Raw genomic sequence first — 25,721 nt, 5'->3', positions numbered from 1 at the left:
TTTATCACAGAAATTCAAGCACATTTCTGAAATGCAAATCGCAGAGAGAGGTAAAACATAGAAACATAGAAAATAGGTGCAGGAGTAGGCCATTCGGCCCTTCAAGTAAGCACCACCATTCGATATGATCATGGCTGATCATCCTAAATCAGTAACCCGTCCCTGGTTCCCCGTTCCCCCCCCCCCCCCCCCCCCCCCCCCCCCATAAAGAAGACGTATGATATGCTTGACATCGTTGGTTGGGGCAATGAATATAAGAGTCAGGAAGTCATGATTCAGCTCTTTAGGACTATGGTTGCACCGCATTTGGAGTATTGCGTGCAGTTCCAGTCGTCCCATTACAGGAAAAATTTGGAGAGGGAGCATTGGAGGTTTACCAGAAAGCTGCCTGGATTAGAGTGTTTCAACTACAGGGAGAGGTTATATAGACCTGGACTGTTGTTGAAGTATACAGAATTATAAGCTAAACTTTTCCCCAGGGCGGAAATGTCCAACACTAGAGGGCATAGCTATAAGGTGAAACGGGAAACGTTTAATGGAGCTGGGCAGGGAAAGTTTTTATTTTAACAGAGAGAGCGGTGGGGGCCTGGGCTCTGGTGGGGGTAGATGTGATAGAGCTGTTTAAGATGCTATAAGATAGGCACATGGAAGTGCAGGGGATAGAGGGATATGGATCATTTACAGGTAGATGCGATCAGTTTAACAAGGCATCATGTTCGGCACAAACATTGTGAGCCGAAGGGCCTGTTCCTGTGTGGCACCGATCTATGTTCCATGAATACAGTGGGATGTAGATCAGTTACAGACATAGGCAGAGAATTGATAGGTGGAGGTTAATCCAAGCAAGTGGGAGATAAAGCACTTTGGGAGGTCAACTAAAAGGGAAAAATATACAATTTATGCCAAGACACTTAACATCGTTGATGCTCAGAGGGATCTTGGAGGTGGCAGATATGATAATGGCATTGAAGGGACATTTGAATAGGCACATAAATATGTAGAGAATGGAGAGATATTGATTATGTGTAAGCAAATAAGAGTTGGGCTTGGCATCATGTTCGGCACAAATATTGTAAGCTAAAGAATATGTTGCTGTGCTGTACTGTTCTATGTTCTATTTAGAAGTGAACTATTACTATCCTACACCATTTCTAAACCCATTTATCATTCCACAATTATGTACACTTTACAAGGCAAAATCCTCAAAATTAAAGAATGTTAACTTCTCTGGATGTATGATTGCACAATAGTGTTTCAGTTGTGGAAGTAAAAAGATCTAGATTCTGTTCTTAGTTTTAGATTGGCTTGGTAGTATTTCCAACACCCCATTAATTGTCAAATGGAACCATGGGACACATTAACCTTTGAACAGTGGTACAAGGCAACTTGAAATTTGAGTAATATTAAAGCAGTTCAAATGCATTCCACGGCACAGCATTAAAGTAAGAAAATAAATATTGCAAGTTAGTAGTTAAATAATCAAATGTTAATGATTGACTTTTTTGATTAAACACTATGGTGACCTGAGCCACAGTGACACCCATGAGTTTAACCAGCCTATGCCAGTTTCCATTACATTCACACCATCCACAACAATTTTTCATACAAAGGGTGTTGGGTGTATGGAACAAGCTGCCAGATGCGGTAGTTGAGATAGGGACTAACCCAACATTTAAGAAACAGTTAGACAGGTATATGGATAGGACAGGTTAGGAGGGATATGGACCAAACACGGGTAGGTGGGACTGGTGTCGCTGGGATATGTTGGCCGGTATGGGCATGCTAGGCCAAAGGGCCTATTTCCATGCTGTATCACCCTACAACTCTATTCAGGCATAATTATCTCACACAGCATGCTTGCAGCAACATTGCAGGGCTGGTAATTCAACAATGACATTCTTAGAATGTATTAGAGTGAAACGTGGATGGGGTGAATTCAGTTTGATCCTCTTGCAGAAAAAGGTTCCCGTTTTGAGCCAACTTTCCCCAAGGCAAAACTGCACTGAATGAAAGGGCAGCTGATTTCAATCAGGCTGTGGGATACTTGGAGCTCAGAGAGAATCCTGAAACTGTTCAGGGCTGCACTGATCATCTCACACTTTTCAATTTCAAATGAGTTTCTGCCAAACTTATGATATTAACTCTTAAAATCAAAAATTGCCTTCCTGCAATGCTCCAGTGCCAACGCACACAATGAAACAAATATCATAGAATACATGTGGGTCTATGGCATGTATACAGCCCGCCTCAATGACCATCTGTGGCCAAACGACTTTTATTATGTTGAAAAGCTATCACTTTCTCGCCCCCTTCTGAATCTCCAGACTTTTTAAGTATTCATTAGACTCCACTGGTGGGAAATGGAATACCATTTATGAAAGTTGTCTCAGCTTAACTTAAAACAGTAACCAATTAATAATCAAATCTTTCCTCCCATCTAGGAAAGAGTCCACGATGGTGATGAACAAACCGCCACAGAACCTGAGACTTGGTCTCTGCTCAGCCAGAATAACAGGGCAGCACGGTGGCGCAGCAGTAGAGTTGCCGCCTTGTGCCAGAGACCCAGGTTCGATCCCGACTATGGATGCTGTTTGTATGGAGTTTGTAAATTCTCCCTGTGACCACGTGGTTTTTCTCTGGGTGCTCCAGTTTCCTCCCACATTCCAAAGATGTGCAGGCTTGTAAATTGCCCTTAGTGTGTAGTATGCAAAACTGGGATAACATAGAGCTAGTGTACTGGGGATCATTGGTAGGCGCAGACTCGGCGGGCCAAATGGCCTGTTTCCATGCTGTATCTCTTAACTGAAACGAAATACTTACACTGTTACAAATAGCATCAGTAACAAAGGAGGGGAACTGAATCCTTTTTAGTTCACACTCATGCAGTAGAGTCTCCCGAGTTAAGTAACTCCCATGTTTCCTGTCAAAGAAAATTAAGGAATGAAAGTGTTCAGCACAGACTAGAAGGGCCGAGATGGCCTGTTTCCGTGCTGTAATTGTTATATGGTTATATGGAAACATATAGCCACGGCATTGGAGAACGTGCTGCTGCCTATAGTTCTGGATCTCTATTACTTGGAATGGACAGCAAGTTTGGAAAAACCCAAAACTTCAAATATCCTTTGAAAGCTGAGAAATGCAATTGTACAAAGATATTTTGTCATAGTCTACCTCATTTAAAGTAAAAAATATTCACAAGCTAGAGGAAGTCTTTATTTATTTATTTATTTATTTATTTTAAATTCTTTATTTCGAACAGAATAAAAGAATAAAAAGCAAGTGTGAAACAGCATATAAAAAACAAAACAAGAATATTTATAAAGTGTCATAAACAATATCTATAAATAAATGAAATCATATGTGTCCGAAAAGGAGCAGGAAGAAGCCAAAGCTTATTAATTCCCACCCCTTATTCAACTGTTTATAATTATCTTATACAAATTTAGTAGCTATATGTACACCATATGTACATCAGCAGCTATATGTACACCAAATTATTTACATTTATACACTAATCAAATATTTACAAAGCCATACAAAAGTTAAATGTGAGAACTTAAGAAGACTACTGTTAGTTGTATTTAAGTACTAAGCTGCATTGTTACAGATAATTAGCAAGGAATCTATTAGCCGGGAGGTATCTATTCACCATGTTGCTGGATGTTTAATGATCACATTCCTAAGACATTCCAGCAGTGTTTCTCTGAATATGGTGCTATGGAAAGCAGTACCCAGTACAGTATTCAGCTATGTCACCCTATCTGCTAAAACTCACACCACATTGTCTATTTTCTTTTCCTTTGCCCAGAGTTCCAAACTATTAACATTTCTCTTCAAGTGAAAGAGAGAACAAGAGAAATGTTTGCTGCTTTCCACAGGTTGAGGCTCAAGTAAATTGTGACTGAGGAAAGGACAGTTTGAAAGGACCCTCCCACTCTTCATAATGCAGAGTTCCCCACCACCCCCACCTCCTTTCTTGTTGAATGGAACAGTTCTATTCAGTAGCACTTTCTTCCCAGAGCTTTTCATAACATAATCTGCATATCTTGAACGAGAAGTCACCTCGTTATTTGTTCCTGTAAATGAGATTCATCGTATTTCAGGGAAATTCAAAAGCAAAGTCAAGACCCATGGCATATCATTATGAATTTAGCCCACAGAGGTTGGCTGTGATGCATTTCAGGAAGCTGCAAGTTTAATTCGCTAGATTTCAAATGAGAAAATGTAAGAGGTTTTTCAGGATCCATTTTAAGCCACTTATGTTGTGAAATGTAGTGCTTTCAATGACTCATGTTACCGAAACCTGCTGTAAGCCTTTAAAGCCCATTTACACATTGGAATCGTCAACTGACTTTAAAACTAATACAACCAAAAAGTTAGTTCTCGCATTTATATCCTTTATGTATAATTCAACTTTGCAATTACATTTATCATTACACAAAAGCAGGCAGTTATTATCTATCTATTATAAGTATCTTATCAGGATGCAAAACAGGCTGGTTTGGGAACAACTCTATCCAAGACTGCAAGATATTGCAGAGAGTTGTGGATGTAGCCCAGACTATCGCACAAGCCAGCCTCCCTTCCATTGACTGCATCTACACTTCACATTGCCTCGGCAAGGCCACCAGCATAATCAATGACTAGTCTCAGTCTGAAGAAGGGTTTCGGCCTGAAACGTTGCCTATTTCCTTCACTCCATACATGCTGCTGCACCCGCTGAGTTTCTCCAGCATTTTTGTGTACCTTCGATCTTCCAGCATCTGCAGTTCCTTCTTGAACACCAGTCTCACCCTAGTCACTGCCTCTTCTCCCCTCCACCATCGGGTAAGAGGTAAAGATGTTTGAATACACATGCTTGCAAATTCAGGAACAGTTTCTTCCCAGTTGGTATCAGGCAACTGAATGGTCCTCTCATCAGCTAGAGTGTGGTCATGACCTCCCATATTCCCCTCTGGAGACCTTTGAACTATCTTTAATTGGACTCCCATGTTATATCTTGCATTCATTGTAGTACCTTTCATCTGTGCACTGTGGAAGGCTTGATTAAATTCAGGTACAGTTTTTTCTTTGACTGGATAGCATGCAACAAAAGCTTTTCACTGTATCTCGGTACATGTGACAATAATAAACTAAACTAACGAGCAATAGCAGCAGTCCACTTTCCTGCCCATGTGCACTTTCTTCAATAAGCTCACATGTGCCGCACACTAGGCTTTTACATAAGCAAATGGACATGCAGGGAACAGAGGGTTATGGCTCATATAAAGGCAGATGTGATGGGTTGAGCTTGGCATCATGTTCAGCACAGACAATGTGGGCCAAAGGACCTATTCCTGTGCTGTACTCTTTCTATGTGCTATGGTCTATGTTCATATGGCTCTGACCAGCAATCCACAGTTATTACATGTTAGTTTGTTTGTCTTCACTTTGTAACTTCTTTTATTAACTTATTAAATGACTTCATCTTCTATATATCACCATAGCAAATCTTACCTCACCCTATAAAAGTTATTCCCTTTGTCTCTCCCTCCACATCACTTTCCTGTGCCTAATCGCAGAGGCCAATTTTAGCAAACTTGTCTCTTGCTGAGATCAGATATTGATGATTTGCATAGCTTAGCTGAACATCAAAAGTGTATTTTTGCTTAAGCACAGGCAAGCCCCAGCTCATTATGCAGACAGAGGAATGGTGAAGTGCTTATGTTAAAACTGCACAGAGATCCTGATGGAGCCACAGAAGACTGAAATCTTAAACAAAAAACAAGTGCTGGAGGAACTCAGTGGATGAAGAAGCATCAGTGGGGGACGAGGGGGAAAAGACCACAGTACAGGTCGGGACCCTTCATCAGGCTGATATTTAATTCAGATGAACAGAATAATTATTGTCCAGAAACCTAAAGCAATAATCCGAATGCAATTTTTCAAAAGACAGAAGCAACACAACCAAACCACTTTGCTGTTTGGAGAAGCCTAATGCAGTGTTGGACTGCAACCATTTATTCACTCTGCCTCGAGTTTACAGGAATCACAAGCTCAGTGTTAATCCCTTCCACGCACATTGCTGTCCAGTTTGAACACCTCACGCTCCATGATGAAGTCCTGCTGGGCTGAGCTAAGAGGGAGATCTCTGACGGAGTTAAACTATGCTGGAAACATGCCAGGTTCTCTGATTATGCAGCTTATCTGATCGACCACCACAACCTTTGCATAAAATCATGGAATTCCCAGAGCTGTTTTCTGATCAGACGTTCATGCTATTTGGCCCTGTTTTTCAGTTACCACATATGTTCAAGAGAGTCAAGAGTATTTAATTGTCACATGTACCGACAACAGAACAAAGAAATTCTAATTTGCTGCAGTTTACCAGATTGATAACACAATAATACACAGATAATATATAAAAATCAAAAAATACAATAAATTAATCACCATATTACTAGGTGACCATAAACGTACCAAACCTTAAGTTTGTGGTAAACCATAGACACAGTTTACTGAAGATTATATATACTGAGGTTAGTGTTATGTCATGTTCAAGTGCCTGATGGTTGCTCGGAAGAAGCTATTCTTGAACTTGGTGGTCACAGTTTTCAGACTTCTATATCTTTTTGCCAATGGTATCAGAAAAAATGAGAGTATAGCAAGAGCAATGTGGGTGCTTGATGATATTAACTGGCCTTTTGAGGCAGCACCTCCGATATATCTTTTTGATGGTGTGGAGGCCAGTATCTGTTCTGGACAGGGGCAGTATCCGCCACAATGTGTACGTATGATCGTAGATCAGACCTTCGGCCCACAATGTTTGTGCTGAGCATGATGTCCAGCTGTTGTGATCTCATCTGCTTACACATGATCCATATCCCTCCTTTACCTGCCCTATGTGCCTATCTAAAAGCCTCTTAAAGGTTATTATCGTAAATATCTCCAACACACCCCTGGCAATGCGTTCCTGGCCCCCGCCGCCCTCTGTGTAAAATCCCTGCCCTCCATTAAACTTTTCCCCTCACACCTTACAGCTATGCCCTCTAATGTTGAACATTTCCACCTGGGGAAAAAGGTACTGACTGTTTACCCTATCTATGTCTCTCACGTTGTCTCCTTTGCTCCTAGGCAGTCAAATTGCTGAACCAAGCCCCGATGCAACCAGTCACACATGCTCTCTACTGTACACCTGTAGAAATTAATTGGTGTATTCGGCAACCTTCTAAGGACACACAGGCATTGATGAGCTTTCTTTGTGATTGCATAAACGTGCTGGACACACAATAGATATTTAGAGATATGAATGCCCAGGAACATTGCCGTTGACTCCCTCCACCATCTCCAATCAAAGGCAGGCTCGTGAAACCCCGCCTTTCCCATCTTGAAGTCAACAATCAAGAGTTCCTTGGTCCTGCTAATATTGAGAGCAAGAAGAGCATACTTGACACGTTGTCTTAAAAAGACCTTCCAAGACATGACCATGCCACATCCTGAGTGGATGTCACCACATGACAGTGCTTAGTTTAGTTAAGTTTAGAGATACGGCGTGGAAACAGGACTTTTGGTCCACTGAGTCCATGCCAACCAGCGATCCCCGTACACTAGCACTATCCCACGTATTAGGGACAATTTACGATCTTTACCGAAGCCATTTAACCAACAAACATGCATAACTTTGGAGCAAAACGCACGCAGTCAAGGGGAGAACGTACAAAATCCGTACAAGCAGTACCTATGGTCAAGATTGAACCTGTGTCTCAGGCGCTGTAAAGCAGTAAATCTACCCCTGGGTCTCTGCCACTGTAAAGCAGTAAATCTACCCCTGTGCCTCCCCGTGCTGTTGACAAATTTCAGGGTAAAACCAGAAAAGTATTCCTACACCATCAGCAACATTTGCCTTATTTCCCCAGCAAAATGTCACCACATGACCGTGGCACCGAGGTGAACTTTGAGCAAATGCCTGAGGAAGTACGTCACAACCCTGAGCAAGCACCAACATGTATTCTCTTGCTGGATATAACAGCACATTGCAGAACTAAGCCAAGTTTGACAATGATACCCAAGCCCAGGTGGAATCCCTCATTCACTCCGTTCATGGTCAACACCTAACCCGACCATGGAAAATAATACCATCTCACTCTGACACCAAGGCGAACTTGAAACCAAACAATGCTTCCCATTCACTCCCTGCTGACTCGCTATCGTCAATTTGTTCATTGAAACACGCAAAAAGATGGGTTGTTTATCAATATCTGCAAGACGAAGGACCACTATCAACCTGCACCCATTGCACCACACTGCCGCCTGACACTAATAGCTTATGACCAGTGTAAGAGAAACATGCGCCACTTCCTGTATCCTGGGAGCCACCTCGATAGACATTGATGATGATATTCATTCTTCAACACACCAGCACAGCCTTGGTTGATTGAGGAATTTGGTATTCAAAGACGAGGGCTTCAAATCTAGCACAAACCTCATGATCTACCTGGATCTGGAACTAACCTCATGATCTACCAGGTAATCTCTGTTCTCCTATTTACTTCCAAGTCCTGGACTACAAATACCAGGCATCTCGAAGTACCACCATTGCTGCCTCTGCAAAATCCTTCACAGTCACAGGAAGGACAAGCAAACCAATATTACCATCTTCCCCCAGGATACCATCTTCAACACTAAGGACCTCATTACTCTCAGTCATCTATGGTGGGCAGGCTATATCATTCATCTGCCTGATACCAGATCTCAACAAATAGACACTATTCCGAGCTCTGTTGTGGAAGCAGATTACCATCCAGAGAGATAAAAAGACTCAAGCATGTGCTGAAATCTTCCAAGAAAAAAATGTTATATCTCTATTTACTACTGGGAATCCATGACTATTCAAAGTGGAGAAGCAGCATTCTGTTATAGGAATTTTATATCATGCACCACCACACATATTTTCCATCTGTTCACCCAATTCCTGCCCATTCTGTGGAAAAAATTATGACTCTCCTCTTAGTCTCATCAGTCACCTCAGAACCCACAATACAAAAGCTAGTCAGGCCTAAAAAGATCATACCATACCACCAACCTGGGCTAAACCTGAAATTAACATCCAAATTCAACATCATAGAGTCCAGTGAATCCTGTGAATATAATCTTTTGGACCATGAGGGGCCTTATCAAAAGCCTCACTAAAATCCATGTATACAACATCCACTACCCTACCTTCATCAATCTCCTTTGTCACCTCTTCACAAATCTGAGTCAAATTAGTAAGACATGACCTGCCACGTACAAAACTGTGCTGGCTTTCCTTTAATAGCCCACCGAGTTCGCATCAGCACAGCACCACCTGTTGACCCCGATTCAAACTGACCAGGATAAAGTACTGAGCTGGAATGGACAATGTGAGCTAACACAATCCCATCTGTTTCAACAGAATATACCCGACTCGATATAACTGATGCACAACACATATACTCAAGTTAGACATTAAAGGCTGGACTAACTCACCGGGCCAGGACTCTATGACTCTAAACACAGTATCTGGTGGGACATGGCAGACACTATTCAGCACGATCCCCAGCCATTCATAACATTTCTCAATGAATTGGAATGATTTGGAACCAAATGTAATAGAAACATAGAAACATAGAAATTAGGTGCAGGAGTAGGCCATTCGGCCCTTCGAGCCTGCACCGCCATTCAATATGATCATGGCTGATCATCCAACTCAGTATCCCGTACCTGCCTTCTCTCCATACCCCCTGATCCCCTTAGCCACAAGGGCCACATCTAACTCCCTCTTAAATATAGCCAATGAACTGGCCTCAACTACCCTCTGTGGCAGAGAGTTCCAGAGATTCACCACTCTCTGTGTGTGAAAAAAGTTCTTCTCATCTCGGTTTTAAAGGATTTCCCCCTTATCCTTAAGCTGTGACCCCTTGTCCTGGACTTCCCTAACATCGGGAATAATATTTCAAAGTTTGGTGACAAAGTTATGAGAGGCATAGATGGGGTGACATTTGCCCCGGGTGGAAAATCCAATACTAGAGGGCATAATTTTTAGGGTTGGAGAGGCATAGTTTAACACAAGGGTAGTGCCTTGATCGCCCTGCTGTGACTGATGGTTAAGGTATTAACAATAGTGGTATTTAAGAGACTTTTGGATGGGCATATGGATGTGCAGGGAATGGAGGGATATGGATTATGAGCAGGCAGATAAGAGTTGTTCTTGACATCATATGTAGCACAGACAATGTGGGACTGTCCTTTTGCAGTACTGTCCTATGTAAAATTGGTTGGAATTGTGAGTTGTAAGAGGCTTCAAGGAGGTTTCAAGGCTGCTTAAACAAGTTGAATGAGTGGGTAAATGCAAAATAAATGTGAAGTTATCCACTTCAGTCAGAAAGATAGAAAAGCAGAGATGATATAAACAGTGTTGTATTTGGAAACGTTTATGATTAGAAAGACAGGTTGGCCTTGCACACCAGTCACTAAAAGCAAACATGCAGGTTCAGTAAACTGTTGCAAGGGCAAATATGGGCCTTCATTGCAAGATGGTTTTATGTACCGGAACAGGGATGCCTTATTGCAAATGCAGAGATGCTACCTTGCAGCACCAGAGAACCAGGGTTCGATTCTGACCTTGAGTGCTGTCTGTATGGAGTTTGCAGGCTCTCCCTATGACCACATGGGTTTCCTCCGGGTGGTCCGGTTTCTTCCCACATCCCAAAGGCCAGCAGGTTTGTACGTTAATTGGTACTGTAAATTGCCGCTAATGTGCAAGGAGTGGTTGAGCAAGCAAGATAACATGTGAACGTTAGTCTGAACGGACTCAGTGGGCCGAAGTCTCCATGTCTTTCAATCAATCAATTCAAACTACAAAGATAGAGAGCCTTGGCAAGACCGCTGTTGTGTCTGACTGAATGACAACAATGTCTTCCCTGGCTGAAGGATCTTGAATCAGGGGTCACAGATTCAGAAACCAGGGTAAAACAAGGCGGCACAGTGGCGCAGCAGTAGAGTTGCTGCCTTACAGCGCCAGAGACCCGGGTTCGATACTGACTATGGGTGCTGTCTGTACGTTCTCCCCGTGACCTGCGTGGGTTTGCTCCAAGATCTTGTTATAAATGTAAATTGCCCCTAGTGTGTGTAGGATAGTGCTAATGCAGGATGTAGAATGGATGGACCGAAGGGCCCATTTCCACGCTGTATCTCTAAAGTAAAATAAACTAAATTTAAGACCGATTAAGAAACCCCTTCACTCAGCATCACTGCCAGCTAGAGGTGAAACCTTTCCCTACATGAGACCAGAGCCTGTACCTCGGCCATAAGTGTTACTAAAGTTTGTGTAAGTCTGGTGGTTAAAATTGCATCAATCAACATGTTAGCATGAAAATCGCTGGGTGATGTGCTATAACTTTGGCATATCTTGCCAACTTGAATCTGATGTGCTGTGTGGCAGGTTTGTGGCATACATCACCAACTAACACCAGCGATAATGCAGTTCCACAGGGTATCAGTATGGACAGGGGGACAATGGCTGCTGCACTCATGACCTGAATAACTTATTGTAAAAGGCAAGTTCACCTTCATTGCGGATGATACGAAAATAGATGGAAGGGCAGTTAGTGTAGAGAAAGTAGGAATAAAGGTATAGATTATCTTCTAAATGCAGCGAGAATCCAGAAATCAGAGGTGCAAAGGGTCTTGGGAATGCTGGTGCAGGATTCCCAAAAAGTTAATCTGCAAGTCGAATCAGTAGTAAAGAAAGCAAATGCAATGCTAGCATTTATTTCGAGAAGGCGTATATACAAAAACATGGATATGATGATGAGGCTCCTTAAGGTGCTGGTAAAACCAGATTTGGAATATTGTGGGCAATTTTGAGCACCATATCTGAGGAAGGATTTGCTGGCTCTGGTGAGGGTCCAGAGGAGGTTTACAATGATCCCAGGAATTAATAGGTTAACCTATGACGAGCGTTTGTCGACACTGAGCCTGTACTCGCTGGAGTTTAGAAGAATGAGGGGGGGATCTCATTGAAACATACAGAATAGTGAAATGCTTGGATAGAGTGAATGTTTCCACTAGTGGAAGAGTCTATGACTAGAGGTTATAGCCTCAGAATTAAAGAACGTTTTTTTAGGAAGGAGATGAGGAGAAATTTATTTAGTGAGATGGTGGTGAATCTGTGGAATTCTTTGCCATAGAAGGCTGTGGAGGCCAAGTCTGTGGATATTTTTAAGGCAGAGATAGATAGATTTGTGATTAGTACATGCGTCAGAGGTTATGGGGAGAAGGCAGGAGAATGGGGTTAGGAGGGAGAGATAGATCAGCCATGATTGAATGGCAGAGTAGACTTGATGGGCCGAATGGCCTACTTCTACTACTATCACATGGGCTTATGACCTTATGATTATTGGCATCAAAGAAGTGTTTGGAGGGCGTCTTTTTGTGCTAAATGTAATGCACTGAAGCACTCAGCTCCAGCTAATCAATTTATATGCCTCACCCATGAAAAATAAGCAGCTGTCGAACCTCCAGCCACTCCACTGCTGCTGGCGATATCTCAGCCAGTCGCCCTGGCTAATGATTGGCTGGTGTGGAGCTGCAGTCATCTTCTGCCATGTGGGAATTTGATTTGTGGCCACATTTCTGAATTGTAAACTGTTCGGGTTATAAACATTCAACGGGAACACAACCCTGCCGTAACTATGGGATGACCCGTGTTTGATTAGCCTGCAGCGAGTTTTGACGGTGCCCAGTCAGGCCTCCTGATGCCTTCAAATCATGAACAACTAAACCGCGAGGGACAATGGGCTCCTGGAGGAAATGTGGCTATTCAAAGAAGGTACTAAGTTGCATCGTCTTACTCCAAATTATGCTGGAAAAGAGCACTGGGTAAAGATGCACATGTGATGACAGGTAAAGATTAAGCATACCAGACTGAATAGAGCAAACAAGTACCTCACTCAACTTTACAGTGGGTAGTAGTTCAACGGGAAGTGGGTCCACATATCTGTAAAGCGGGTTTAGGTGAAAGCACTACATGTCCCAACCACAGAAAAAAAAAGTGTAAATTTGTTGTTTAAATCCACAAGCACATGTTTTAAAATAAATAAATAAATAACTTAAATACCATCCAGTTCCAAATTCAACCATCAATTCCAAAAAAAAAAACAGGAGAGCACAAAGATTAATCTGGGGTGGACATTTTACCATAATTGTTCTTTGGCAACTCTGAGAATATTGCCCCACTTTAACATTGAAGGTTTTTTTTTAAAAAAAGCTTGTGAAACTGATCTGTGTCCAGCAACCATCCCCTGCCAAAATAAGCAAGATATTCTGCATTAATTAACGAGAAATTTGCCAAGCTTTAAAAATGGAGCTTAATGTACCCTGTAATAATTAGGACTTCACAAATCCATCATTTTTAAAAATCTGGATTAAATCACTCTGTAGTTTAATGGCATACACCTGCCATGCAGGTACCCAGACTCTGTCCAGGGAAGTTTTGATCAAAATAGTGAGGGGAAAATGCAGGGCTCAGACAGAAAAGGCAGACATTTCATACTTCCACAAAAAAATGGTAAATCACTTTAATCAGCAAACACAATAGGAAAATGCAATAAAATCAGATTTAACCAAATTTTTGAACTTAAATTCCAATTCCAACTTGCAAACTGGAAAAAAGCTGACCCTTTTCGCACTTTGTTATTATATGATAAAGAACAAGTGATAAGTCTAGACAAAAATACTTCCTTCATCTTCATCATTCCATGTGGGAGAGTGAAACTTGCTGCGATAGTGAAGCTGAGGTACAAACTCCTTCAACCCCCGGCCGCATTTGCTTTCAATTAGTTCCAGGTGTTCGAATGGGCACAGGGAACACTAAAGCCTGACAGAAATATCTCCCACACACAGCAGCAGTAAACCAATCGCAACCACGCTTCATTGTTTGGCAGTAGACAAAGAAACACTGTATAGCAAGTTCAACAAAGCAAAGAAGTGCACTGTTTGCCTTAGAATAGCGATATGGAGAGGGAAATGGCTGAGAATATCAATGAATTGGGGTATGGGGTTCATGCAAATGCAGGGGCTGTAGGAAACAGAAAAATAACTTTTATCAAAAAGTTTAGAGATCTGTCTGGGAAGGTGTATGATTGAGCCACAATAACTGCAAACATATATTGAGACTTTCTGAATTATAGGTATCTATTCAGTCTTTTAGAATAACTGTTTTAAAGAAATCAAAGTCGAAGTAATTATACATATTTTACAGGGGGAATGTCATCCTGAAAATCCTTAAATCCAGTCTTGTAGCAACACATCAAATATGCATTTATTTTATCTATATTTGCATGGATTTCATCTTAGTTTTTCTTCGGTATTTGTTTAATGGAATTCAACTTTTTTAGCATGATATCATTCCCCACAACTATACACTGGTGGAAACCCAGGGCCCTCCAGAGTGCTGAGAATCAGCATTTAATGGCATAACCCCAAGGTAAACAGTTTTTTTTAAAACATTACCTGCATTTTGCAGTGCCTTCCTTTCCCGTCCATTCCGGTTTATATTTCCTAGACAGACTTCCCCATTAGCTGAACCGCTGCTCAGAGTAGTTTGGACTCCGATACCTACAGAGCTTCCCACAACTCCCTCACATGACCCTCACAGCACACTTCCAGCCAAAGCTTCCAGCTACAGTGATTGCAGAATGCTGAGAGGCTGGGCTAGTCACTATGGCAACTGTTGTTCCTGCTTGCAGTTCTGAGAGAGCTCCATGAAACATATGCCTATTGATTTGAAAAAAACGTTTTGGAAAGAGCCGTCTTTCTCCTCGCTGTCTGACGTAGAGCAAGTTTGTAAATCACTCTCGTGAAATAAAACACAAAGTACTGACGAAACCCAGTGTGTCAGGCAGCGTCTATGGAGGAAATGAACAGCCGACGTCTGAAGACCCGAAACATTGCCTATTCCCTTCGCTCCACAGATGCTGCCTCGCCCGCTGAGTTTCTCCAGCACTTTTGTCTACCTTCGATTTTCCAGCATCTGCAGTTCCTTCTTGAACAGCCGACGTTTTGGGTCAGGACCCTGTTTCAGCCGTGACAGGGTCCCGAATAGTAAAGTCGTCCGTCCATTCCTTCCACAGATATTACCAGACCCGCTGAATTTCTCCAGCACTTTTGTTGTTACTCAAGATTCCAGCATCAGCAGTTTATTGCGTCTCCATACTAAAATATGGAAATAGATATGCTCAGGACGTAATGTTTTATATGTGTGGAAACAACGTATTATCAGCATTCTGTTCTCAAAGGGTAAAGTATGTCATCCATTCAATTATCATTATGTGGACCATTAATATTCAGATCCAACCAAAGTGACAGCTAAATAATGCTACTGTGCTTGAAATATTTACAGACATGCCTAGCAACACGCCCAGAATATACGCTGCCTTCTTTTCTTTCCTTTTATGAATGTTTGTAACTTGTGCATTGGATTTTAGACATTTTGCATCTTATTGATAAAGTTTATCTACTAATCTATTTTTCTGATCTCTTTCTGTTTAGCGATTGTTTATGGTTATTAGAGTGAAGACAGCATCCAAAAGCATATCACAATTTAATTGTTTTGTCACCAAGGCCAATATTGTTAGATCAGGTAGAGTGGAAGAGAATTTACTGTTTTTTGTTAGGGTCACTGTTTCTTTTTGGTCAGGTGCCAGACATCTATCTTATAATACGTCCTTAAAATTTCCATTTCAATATTTAGTTTACTTGAGTTCCATTAGTAGGATGGTACACTGGGTAAACTCTCATAATCTAATGCTCCTGCAGACAAGGAATATTTTGCAATATTGAATCTGTCTCTGAAGCTACTTTGCAATAAAGTTGAACACGTTGTTTAAATAATGTTATCATTAACTAATCCAGCTCAGGGACTCTGCTAATTACAGCATTATTATTTCACATTCCTTACATTGATAGTTTTACAAAGAAAAATACTGGAAAAAACTCCTCCTCAGAGGTAGCTCTGGTGGAATCATATAGAGCATAGACAGGTTAAAAGGACTTTTGAATTTTCCTTAAAATGAGAAAAAAAAATGCAAGTCAATGGCATTAAACTGGAGAGTGGGATTAGAGTAATTGGCTAACAAAGAGATAAAAAACAATGCTGCAAATTGAGGAACAATGGTAAACAGCTCAGAAGAAATTGGTCGTTGCAGTCTTCTACACTAAATCCAGATTCCCTGCGACGTTGTGTTATCTCAAGATCAAGTTAAGACAGAGGCAAGGAAACAACAATATAGAAATAGCAGCATGAGTATTTGGCCTTCTCATACCCGTGCTACATTTCAACAAGATCGCAGTGGATTCTTTCCTCCGGAGTGATTTTCCTGCAGTCTTGGCACAGCCTTTAATTTCCTTAATTTCTAAATATTTTATCATTTGCTTGAATATATACAGAGTCACAGCTGCCCTGTCCCTCGAGTAGAAAATTCCAAAGATTCTCTACCTTTTTCCCCCTTCCAAGTTCCCTATCTCTTCAGAGCATGATCCAAGAAGAGCAACATCTATGTATCCGCCTTGTCCAGCCTCTTAGAATTTTGAGTGTTTCAGTGAGATTGAATGATGTCATGCCCAAATGCAGCCAGTAAGTAGATAGATTTAGAAGATTAGAAAAGGGAGTAAGCTAACGCTATTTGACTCTCTAGTCTTAGTGTAGGCTTAGTCTGTTTAATATCTTTGAAGGTAAAACACCTCTTCCGCCAGGAATCAAACTGGTGAATATCCATTGCACTTACTCTACCTCAAGTATATCTTCCCTTATGTGAGAAGGATAGGCTGAACCAATACACAATAATCCAAGTGCAGTCTCACAAGAGACCTATATAATCACGATAAGATGTATTTAGTCTTGTTCTCAAATCTACCTGAATTTCAGGTCTATTTACCTTTTTGCTAACTATTGGATGGTAACTACATGTTAATTTAGTGATCTATGCGCAGACATCTGAATCCTTCGCAATACCAACAAATTTTAGCCTCTTCCTATTTTGAAAATATTAAATGTTCCTATATTTTTTAACAAAAGCAGATGACTTCATATTTTGCTACATTATCTTTCATTTGCCATATACATGGTAATTTGCTCATACTGTAAATACCTTTGAAGCTCTCTGCATTTTCCTAACACCTCTGACCATCACCCAGCTTTAAATCATGAACACGCTTGGATATATTTGAATGGAGGCATGAGGAACTGGCTCAGAAAAAAAGACACAAAGAGCATCTCTGGAGAACATGGATAGGTGAAGTTTCAGGTTGAGACTATTCTTCAGACTGATTTTGGGGGGGGGGAGGAGGGGGGAAGAAAGCTGGAAGAGATGTGGAGCACTTCAAAGCCTGAAAAGTGATAGTGATTGCAGGTGAGAGTTTATTTTGCTAAACAGATGTTTGGACCAAGGCCAGTGCTGAAGAGACAAAAGTATGAGATAAGGTTAGAAGTAGTGAAAATTGTGAAGCCAGTGGAAGGAATGTGGGTGGAAAGGAACACGGGAAGGGTGAAATGGGTGTGAATCTCAGTGGGCCATGGGAAAGAGAGGGGAATAAAGGGTTGGTGAGGGGGTGTTGTTAGTAGGTTAGTTACCTGAAATTGGAGAATTCAATGTTTACACTGTTAGGTTGAAGGGGACCATGAGGTGCTGTTCCTCCAGTTTGCATGTGGCCCCACTCTGGCATTGAAGGCGACCCAGGAGGCAAAGGTCAGTTGGGAATAGGAAGGGGAATTAAAATGGTTAGTAAACATGAGATCCAGCAGGCGTTGGCGGACCGAGGGCAAGTGTTTAGAGAGGTGATCTCCAGCAGGACTTGGCGGACTGTGCGCAAACTTCAAACCCACCAACTTCCACAGTTATCTGGACTAAGTCCTCTCCCTTCCTGCCTCTTGCAAAGACACCATCTCCTCCCCTGAATTTCTCTGCTGCATAAGCTCTCAAGATGAGGCTTTCCATTCTAGGACATTCGAAATGTCCTCTTTCTATAGTAAACATGGTTTTTCACCCTGTGTCATATATGGATTCCTCACCAATGTCTCCTCTGTAGTTGTGCTATTGCACGGATAGAGTTCCCCTGGTCCTCACTTTTCACCCACCAGCCTTTACATCCAACACATCATTCACGGACATTTCCTTCACCTCAAATGTGATCCCACCACCAGTCACAACTTTCATCCTTCTGCAGGGACCAGCCCCTCCGCAACTCATTGTCAGAGTGAGACCCAACGCAAATTGAAGGAACCGCACCTCACATTTCGCTTGGGTAGCTTACAACCCAGCAGTGTGAATTTTGATTTCTCTAACTTCAAGTAACCCTAGCAAACCCCTCTCTCTCCATCCCTCCCCCACCCATTTTGTTGTACTAGTTTCAATGTCGTCCTGATGAGTTTCATTGGCTGCTACTCGTTTTCACCTAGCCCACAGCTAACAATGCCCGTTTCCTTTAACATTACGTTTTTGCATATCTTTCATTAATTTATTCTATATCTCTCCACATCACCATCTATATCTCCCATTTCCCTTTCCCCTGACTCTCAGTCTGAAGGGTCTCGACCCGAAACGTGACCTATTCCTTTTCTCCAGAGGTGCTGCCTGACCCGCTGAGTTACTCTAGTTTTTTATTTATTTCTTGGTTCATTCCTCCCTTCTCTCACTCAAACCACCAGGTACTGCAATCGCAGGAGATGTAACACTTATTTGTAGGCGATGAGAACATACATGGCAAGATTAGCAAATTTGCAGATAGTGAAGATGATTGTGAAAAATTGCAGCAGGGTCATGATCAATTGGTCAAGTGGGATGAGGAATGGTTGATGGAATATATTGCAGAAAAATGTAAGGTGTTGCATGTTGGGAAGTCGAACATAGGCAGGACATACACAGTGAATGGTAGGGCTCTGGGTAGTGTTGTAGAGCAGAGGGATCTTGGAGTACAGGTGCATAGTTCCCTGATGATGTCACAGGTAGATCGGGTGATCAAAAAGGCTTTTGGCTCATTGGCCTTCATCAGCCAGAGTATTGGGTATAGAAGTTGGGAGGTCATGTTGCAGTTGTATAAGACGTTGGTGAGACCACATTTAGAGTATTATGTTCAATTTTGGCCACCGTATTATAGGAAAGATGTCAAGCTGGAAAGGGTACAGAGAAGATTTACGAGGATGTTGCCAGGACTAGAGAGTCTGTGCTATAGGCAGAGGTTAAGTAGTTGGGACTGTATTCCTTGGAGCGCAGGAGGATGAGGGGTGATAAGGTGTATAAAATGAGAGGAATAGATTGGGTAGTTGCACAGATTCTCTTGCCCAGAGTAGGTGAATCGAAGACCAGAGGACATAGGTTTAGGTGAAGGGGAAAAGATTGAATAGGAATCTGAGGAGTAACATTTTCACACAAAGGGGGTAAGTAGCAAGCTGCCGAAGGGGGTAGTTGAAGCAGTGACTATCCCAATGTTTAACAAACAGTTAGACAGGATAGGACAGGTTTGGAGCGATATTGGCCAAACGCAGGCAGTTGGGACTAGTGTAGCTGGGAAATGTTGGCCGGTGTGGGCAAGTTGGGCCGAAGGGCCTTTTTCTACGCTGTATTACTCTATGACTATTCCAAAAACGTGCAGATTGGTAAATTAATTGGCCATTATAAATTGCATGCTCCTTCCAGAGGGAAGTTTGTAATCACCACTCTGGACTATCCTTTCTAACTATCCTGAAAAGTTTACTTCAATCACGACCTTACGCTAGATTCCATTTCCCAAACTAGGCACCCTTATTATCTTCTTGCTTGAGATTACCCAATTAAAAACAATTTATAATTTTACATTAATAGCTAATTGGGTTGATAGAGGATGGATGGATGTCACTTAACTGGATTTTCTTTATACTAGCTGAAACCTATTTCCAAACCTATTTCCATTTGAAACCTATTCCCAAAAGTTGAAAAATACAACTGGTTCTGAGGTCACGACATTTTTCCATTCTTAATTCTTCATTTATAGATGAACTTAAATCATTAGTTAGTGAAGGAGAGAGTGCCAGAGCAAAATCATTTGTTGTTGCACCCTGTTTCCAAGCTGCATGTCCAAATGATACACTGAATAAAATGAACACTGAGGCAACACAGTGGCGCAGCGGTAGAGTTGCTGCCTTACAGTGCCTGAGACCCGGGTTTGTTCCCGACTATGGGTGCTGTCTGTATGGAGTTTGTACGTTCTCCCTGTGACCCCGTGGGTTTTCTCTGCGTGCTCTGGTTTCTTCTTACATTCCAAAGACGTGCATACTTGTAGGCTAATTGGCTTCTTGTAAATTGCCCATAGTGTGTAGGATAGAACTAGTGTACGGGTGATTGCTGAAGCGCCCATTTCTATGATGTATCTTGAAACTAAATTAAACTAATTTGTCACGTGAATTCGACTAACAGACTTTCTTTAATTTGTCTATAATATAACAAACATAAACCTTGTAAATACACAATTCAACCAAAACTTCAAAGTTTAAAGGTTTCAATATTACACACAATTTACGTGTCAAGTACAGGTGTCAGAGGTTATAGGGAGAAGGCAGGAGAATGGGGTTAGGAGGGAAACATAGATCAGTCATGATTGAATTGTGGAGTAGAATTATTGGGCCAAATGGCCTAATTCTACTATTCCTTATGAACTTATGACCTTAATTTGCAATATTCCAAGTATTGCTTTGTAAGCTGACCCTGCTCGAGGATCTCTGGTGACTTCTTTGTATGTATACTTTTTTTAAACAATCCAACAATTGATGGCTTGAAAGCTCTCATTTAAGCTTAAAGATGTCCTTTCTCTCAAACGTCTGTTCATTCAAAAAGCCCAATCTAAGATTAATCCTCACTCATATTTTTCATTGAGTATACATTATAATATAATTGACTATAAAGCATCATTGAATTATCTGACAAAGAACAATTGACTATGTGACATTTAACGGTTTCCTATCTTCAGTACTCTCATTGTGCATGATATCTCAAGCCATTTGTCAAATTGAATTCTACATCTACTGTTAGAAAGACACAATGTTTTAGCAGTCAGATTACTTCAAACAACTTTTTTTTTGTCATTCTTTTGTCTTCTTGAACATATCCTGGACATATCCTGTTCCCTTTGATAAAAAATATCATGAACCGGCTGTACGAAAGTACATATCAATAAGATTAGTTTATGAAGCACCACTTAAAATGAAAAGCTTCATTCCTCGTGAGTTGCAAAGATTGCAAACTTGTAATTATGCATTCATCTATTTTCTATTTTTGTTAATCTGAAAATTCTAGTTCAGCTGACTGTCATTATTTCAGCTCTGCACATTCTTGCTAACAAGAATGTATTGCGATGGGGTAGGTAGTAAGGTTGGGTTTGAGGGATAGGGATAGTCAATATCCATGGTTTAGATGGCAGTGGGGGGAGCATGAGTCACGGGGACTAGGTCCTGGATCAGAGAAGAACATGACATCTGTGAACAATCAGAAAGTGCAGGAAATAGTTTATCCATAACATGTTCCAACATGTTAATTCTGTTTGTACACAGACTTGCTGAAGTCTGTGTACAAACAGAAATAACATGTTGGATCATGGACCTGTGTAAGTTTGTTCATTCATTCATTATCATTGAAAACATTAGCAGTGGTGCTGGTTTCCAATGGGAACGGTGACGGACGCACGACACGTCTCTGTCCTCCAGTTACTGCGGTTGGTGTGTGTGCTTTATCATCATTCCTTACAATGCTATGTACGACAGTGATCGCAACTTCTACTACAGTGTGGATGGCCGTGGGCTCGCTAGAAGCTCATCCGCCCTTTGACGTCTTGTTTGGTCCTGCTGGGGGTCCACAGCCCCCTACTCACCTGGCAAACCAGGTGGGGGAGACGGTGGAGCAGTTAGCACGGGATTACATGGTACCCCTGGCGGGGGGAACTCCCCGCGACCTGACCATGTGTCAAGTCGGGGCAAGTTGGGAAAAATAAAAAAAGTTAGATTTAAATTGCAGTAAAGGTTGAACTAGAAGAGTGAATCTAAGGACAAAGTGCATCTCTCTCATAAGGTGAGGCTTTGGTTGCCATTGGTAATGCTAAACAACAAAAATAGATCTCACTGCTCTGCACTTTGCTCATTAACTGGTGAGTTGACTGATTAATGAGGAAAGTGCAGAGCAGTGGGATTAGTTTTTGAGTAAACTAACAAGGAAGTGGTAGAAGGATATTAAGCCAAACAAAATACACATACATTGCTCTTTTTCAGAGAAATAGTCACAGAGTCTTTTAGGAATAAACCTAATACCAGGAATTAATTTCAGTTGGCGTGCCAACAACATATTGACAGTGATTTTATTTCTATGATGAACAATTTCATGTTTAGTTTAGTTTAGAGATACAGTGCAGAAACAGGCCCTTCGGCTCACCGAGTCTACATCGACCACACATCGACCACACATTAACACCATCCTACACACTCTAGGGGCAATTTACACTTCTACCAAGCTAATTAACCTACAAACCTGTACGTCTTTGGAGTGTGGGTGGAAACCGAAGATCTCGGTAAAACCCACATGGTCATGGGGAGAACATGCAAACTCTGTACAGACAGCACCCGTAGTCAGGATCGAGTCCGGGTCTCCGGTGCTGCAAGCGCTGTAAGGCAGCAACTCTACTGTGATGCCCAACAATGTACATATTTTTTTTTTTGTAACACCATTCCTTCTGCCCCATATGCTTACCAGAACTGGCCCATTCTTGGGTGGTGCCTGATAGTGGGGAGAGCCATGCCAAAGGGAGAGGAGCTCAACCCAAGACATGCTTTTGGTTACATCTTTGTACTAGTAACCAAGTACGCCGAGTGAAACAGCAGGTCAGTAGGATTTTTAACTATTTGACACCTGGACCAAAACAATAACTTAACTAGGAGTCATCCTTATAGCATCTCACACACACCATGGACACATACTGTAAAACAGACAGACACAGAAATAAACGCAAACACACACGCATTGACATTTAAAATAAAAACTGTTTTCCATTTCTGTCCAACAAATTAGGTAGAATTCTATTTTTCATTCTATTTCATTCCTGACAAAATGATTGAATGGCATGGGATTGAAAACTAAATATTATGGCTAATCAGCATCACCTGCATTACTGATTCTTCAAGATCTCTCAAATAATTCCACAATCTGCACATAAAACTTGTAAAGCACGTTAATGAAGGCTCAAGGAAAGAAAAATAAATTCAAAATTAGTATTCAGATGTAAGTAAGGTCAAGTTAGTGGAGGAAAATAGTCCACAAACAAGATAAACAGAGGAAATTATATTACCACTAAGGTTCATTTCTTGTCAGGAACTTATTTTGGACACATATGATTTCATTTATTTATAGATATTGTTTATGACACTTTATAAATATTAGTGTTTTGTTTTTTGTATGCTGTTTCACGTTTGCTTTTTATTCTTTTATTCTGTCCGAAATAAATAACTAATAAATAAATAAATAAATAAATAAATGCAAAGTTGTTTGTATAAATGTGAGTAGCTGTAATTCATGATGACACGAAAGAAGGATTTCTAGACATCTTTCATCCTCAGAATTATTTATTCATCGGGTTGTAGTAATAAATAATGCAGATGCTGGTTTAAACCAAAGATGGACACAAAAAGCTGGAGTAACTCAGCGGGTTAGGCAGCATCTCTGGAGAAAAGGAATAGGTGACAGTTCAAGTCGAGACCTTTCTTCAGACTGTTTGACCTGCTCGAGAAGGGTCTCAACCCGAAACGTCACCTATTCCTCTTCTCCAAAGGTGCTGTCTGGCCCGCTGAGTTACCCATCATGTGATCTCTTTGAAGTCGGGTATCCATGTTGCAGAGAAGCATTTAGTCAACATCTCCACACTGCTCTACATGTACAGGCAACAGGAGGTAACGTCTTTAAAACAATGAACACAGCAATTCTGGCGAAGTAGACTCTTGGCAGTGGGGTGAGTTTTATAAAATTAGCCTTATTAAATATGACATTTAAAGTATCAATTGGAGTTTATTTGGTTCTGTAGGCACCTGCCACCACTGTGCTCACTTCAATACTTAATACGGAGGTTCACTAGTTACACACAAGTCATAGAGTCATACAACATAGAAACAGACCCTTCAGCCCAACTCATCCATGCTAACGAAGATGCCCCATCTAAGCTAGTCCCATTTGCATGCGATTGACCCATAACCATCTAAACCTTTCCTATCCATGTGCCTGTCCAAGTATCTTTTCAATGCTGTTATAGTACCTGCCACAACTACCACATCTGGCAGCTTGTTCCATCGACCCACACCCAGTCTTTATAGAGACAAAATATACCAGAGTTAAATGCACCTTGTGTACTGGGAAGCTTCAGAAATGATTTTATTAGAACTAATATTCTGCAATTTATTCATGTACAGAAAATTGTAAATTAAGCACAAAAAAAACACAATTCGTAGTTCGATCTATTCTAAAATATACTGTTAAAACAAATAATTCCATAATTCCACATGTCAAAATGAAATTAATGATTTCCTTTTACAAAACTCACTGCAGGAAATAGTCAAGGAGGCCCTCACACCATCTGTTTCCTGCCCCATGTGTGTGGTCTGCACTTGGTGGTTACTATGCTGCATTCTCTTCTAGGTTGAATTACAGGTGCTCTAAACCAAAGCAGTGATATGTTCATAGTAATACTGGAAGATGCAGATTATTGGTGTGATTGTGCAAATCACTCTGGAGCATTTTGTATTGCCCTTTTTTTTATTTTATTTTTATTAGCAGTACAGTAAATCACATTAATACATCGCATATATCTTATTACATTATGTTGTACCACTTCATTTTTTGAGCTTTAAAAGAGAAATAAATAAAAGAAGTAAGAAAGGTAAGCAAGAATCGTGAAGGTGCAGGAAAGTGTTGGGAGAAAAGAACCCCTGAGGGAAGGAATTAGAGAAGGAAGCAAAGAAAATAATTAAGACCCTAGAAAGAAAGGAGAAAAAAGGAAAATCAGTCGCTCTATTGTAACACAAACTCCGCAAAAAAGGATATACCAACCATGTTTTTATTAAAAATGTATTTTATACTCTGGAGCATTTTGTAATGCCCTGAACCCTCAATTGGTCCTGATTACTCAAGCATATTTGCTTTTCTATAATTTAATCCTCGAGAGATTAGATGGTACACAAAGTTTCATGGTGTGATGCATTGTCGGGCAGGAGAGTGCTACAGCTAGTGCACCAAAGATAGACATAAAAAGCTGGAGTAGCTCAGTGGGTCACACAGCATCTCTGGAGAAAAGGAATAGGTGACGTTTCGGGTCAAGACCCTTCTTCAGACCCAGGTTCAATCGTGAGCTTGGGTGTTGTCAGTGTGGAGCTTGCACATTCTCTTGCCTGGGTTTCCTCCAGGTGAGTCCAGTTTCTGGAGATTGGTAGGTTAATGTGAATTGCAGCTGTAAATTGGGAAATGTGGGGGGGGGGGGGGGTGGGGGGGGGGGGGGGGGGGGGGGGGGGGGGGGGGGGGGGGGGGGGGGGGGGAGGTTGGGGGGGGGGGTGGAGGTTAGTTGATTAAAATGTGGGATTAATGTATGATTATTGCAAATGGGGGCTCATGGCTGGATTAGGGAATATCAGATCTAATATTCCCATATTAGAGAATATAAGGGAAGGT

At 41.3% G+C, this 25,721-nt stretch overlaps 1 protein-coding gene across 4 annotated transcripts in view; it reads right to left on the bottom strand.

Moving 5' to 3' along the window:
* dennd2b (DENN domain containing 2B) overlaps positions 1-25,721 on the bottom strand; it is a 217,664-nt gene that overhangs the window by 137,821 nt on the left and 54,122 nt on the right. Inside the window, exon 1 of one of the 4 annotated variants that reach the window (XM_055649502.1) lies at positions 14,512-14,661. The exons of 2 other annotated variants lie outside the window; for them this stretch is intronic. The gene's annotated coding sequence lies outside the window, so the exon portion shown is untranslated. Of the gene's footprint in view, positions 1-14,511; positions 14,662-25,721 lie in introns of those variants that run through there. One more of the 4 variants, XM_055649505.1, reaches the window with a different exon arrangement.

This window comes from Leucoraja erinacea, chromosome 18 (genome assembly GCF_028641065.1).
Source record: "Leucoraja erinacea ecotype New England chromosome 18, Leri_hhj_1, whole genome shotgun sequence".
NCBI lineage: Eukaryota > Metazoa > Chordata > Chondrichthyes > Rajiformes > Rajidae > Leucoraja > Leucoraja erinaceus.
Note: the sequence above shows the minus strand (reverse complement) of the source record. Positions and strands in the feature narration are given on the sequence as shown.